The 2823-nt window shown below is 37.8% G+C and overlaps 1 long non-coding RNA gene across 1 annotated transcript; it reads left to right on the top strand.

The window, feature by feature from the left end:
* The first annotated feature begins 114 nt into the window (after nucleotides 1-114).
* LOC115365472 (uncharacterized) lies at nucleotides 115-1954 on the top strand. The gene is made up of 2 exons (XR_003928765.1): nucleotides 115-1811; nucleotides 1874-1954. It is a non-coding gene; the product is annotated as an uncharacterized LOC115365472 (long non-coding RNA).
* Nucleotides 1955-2823: the final 869 nt, after the last annotated feature.

The raw sequence follows: 2823 nt of genomic DNA, 5'->3' as shown, positions 1-2823 counted from the left end.
AAAAGAATATAGGGTCCATTCAGTGTATAAAATCAACGAAAGTAAATGTGAGGTTATATGTATAGGTAATCAGGTTACAGACAAATTTAAAGGAAATCTCGGATTTAAATGGAATCAAAATGCAATAAAATATTTAGGAGTGGTAATCCATAATGATCCAGATAAAATGTACGAGGCCAATTATCAAAACCTAGAAAATAAAATAAAACAAGACTTGAACAAGTGGAAAACAATTCCTGAGTCAATATTTAATAGGGTAGACACAATAAAAATGATGGTACTTCCACAATTTATGTTCCTCTTCCAAGCCCTACCAATTTCGATACCTCCACAAAGTTTCAAGAGGTGGAACAGAATAATAACTAATTTCATTTGGAACAATAAAAGGAAAAGGGTTAAACTGAAAACACTAATAAAATCTAAAGAACATGGTGGATTGGCACTCCCAGACCTACAAAAGTACTTCCATGCCACCCAAATTAGCATTATAATGAAATGGACCAACAATAACACAAAAGCCAAATGGTTTAAGATAGAAAAAGAACTAGCGCCACTTTCAATAAAGACCTTACCGTTCATTGAAAAAAAGATATTACACAATTGAAAGGACAAAACAAATGGACTAACATTACGATGCACCACTGGAAACAGGTTTGTAAAAGATATAAAATAGACAATGACTTATTTTATCTGAGAGAAATGGCATGGGACCCCCAGTTTAGACCAAACAAAATGGACAGCGTGCTAAAGGTCTGGGCATCAAAAGGACTGCAAATATACTGGCAATTATTTGTCAACAAAGACATTGACTCATTTGAGGCTATATCAAATAAGTATGAATTAGCTCAGTCAAATTTTTATCAATACCTGCAACTTAGAAATTATATCAATACCTTTCAGAAAAAGCCAGTGGAACCAAAATGCATCATTTTAGGAATAACCCAAGCTGAGCTCACAATAGAAAGAGACAAATACTTATTCAGGATACTTAGAATTGCAGCTCTGAAGCAAATAACGAGAAACTGGCAAAAACCTATTTCACCTCTTTTCAATAACTGGAAATTAACAGTAAACAATATTTTCGAAATGGAAAGAATCACATATAGAATTAGAAATCAAGAACCAGAATATCTGAAAAGATGTCATAGGTGGTTTGAATATATGGAGAACAAATAAAAATCTAAAAAAACAATTGGCTGCTCCTTCATTAATGACCTGCCAGAACAGACTGGCCCTAGATTTCCTCTTAGCTAAAAAAGGAGGTGTGTGTGTTATGCTCCTCAGGACTGTTGCGTCTTCATCCCAGACAATACTGCACCAGACAGCTCTATAACTCGAGCTCTCTATAGCTTAAAGACCACATCAGAAGAATTGGCAGAACATTTAGGGATCCCTTAGCTGATTGGCTTGATCTACATTCGAAAATTGGAGAACTTTGATAGTTTCTGCATAAATTCCCTGCACCACCTCCTCATAGATTAATTTAACACCCCAGAAAGATGATTCCTGTGGTCTCCCTCCCTGAGCCCGGGGAGGACGAGACTGAAGTGGACCTGGACGAAGACGACTACGATGAAGACCAAGAAGACCGTTTTTGTATCCCTGAACCCCATATAGACACATGATATACGCTAATGCTAATACATAACCATATACTCGCATACACATAGGGGCGTGAGACTTATAGGCTTTCATAGAAATGTTTACTGTTTTCCATAAATTGTGCAAGATGAATTGCTGCTGATAGTTGCTAATAACACTTACACATAGCCAGCTTACACATATCTGCTGACATATAGGTTGCTAGGAAGGTAGGAACATATGCCTCTGCTTAAGATTTAAATTATGGGTTTTTGTTGTTGTTGCTAGGAAGGTAGGAACATATGCCTCTGCTTAAGATTTAAATTATGGGTTTTTGTTGTTGATAAAATAAGAGTATACCAAAAGGGGGCATTAAAACTTGATGTTTGATTGTGTTGCTTATTTAGGCTGGGAATCACTGGCAGTTTGGGGGGGCTGACTGGCTGGTTTTCCGCCTAAAGCGGTACCGCAATGAAGAATAACATTCTGACCTAGCTTTGTTGACATAATAAAATTATGTCAAAAGGGGGATTGTTACAATTGGCCGTATAGTTCAATGTTTCTTGCATTATCCAATGTATTACATAGTTAAGGGCAGCTTGGCTGCTAAGCAGAGGACAGACACAGCAGGAGCCAGATGTACTTTCTCTATCTTGTTATTTAGGTCTGTTGCATTAGATACACGCCCAGTCAACATTCACACACATAGCATAGCACATTCCAGAAACAAGGCATGGACAGTGGTTGGCCTGTCCATGTCCGGGTAACTGGCCAATTATTCTCGGTTGCGTTTAAGTCCAACCTCTGTACGGGGCAGGCCCAAGCCCAAGAACATAAATGTGTATCATTTCCTGATATCAGGGCGCTTTCTGACTGAGATCCTGCGGGAGCTCTGTCACACTGAGACCAGCGCTGCTTTGCTTTATATGTGACCATAATAAATATTGCATCAGAAAATTGAAGACTGACTCCGGTCTGTCCTTGGGCTTTCAACAAAAGAATCGGGAGCTAACAGTTATATGCACACCTGAGGCCTGATGCCTAAAATAGGGGTACATGCTTTCTGGGTCATTAAACTTAAAGGAATATGAACTTGAACCCAAAGGGCCCATAAAGTACCTAATATTAGTGACATGGAATAAGGAAAAACACTTGCTTTGTAGCAAAGTCACACAAAGGTATGGAATATTTAATGTTTTTTTTTTTTTTGTTATCCAGTTTTACTCTTTTATTCTTTTATTG

This window comes from Myripristis murdjan, chromosome 1 (genome assembly GCF_902150065.1).
Source record: "Myripristis murdjan chromosome 1, fMyrMur1.1, whole genome shotgun sequence".
Classification (NCBI taxonomy): Eukaryota; Metazoa; Chordata; class Actinopteri; order Holocentriformes; family Holocentridae; genus Myripristis; species Myripristis murdjan.
Note: the sequence above shows the minus strand (reverse complement) of the source record. Positions and strands in the feature narration are given on the sequence as shown.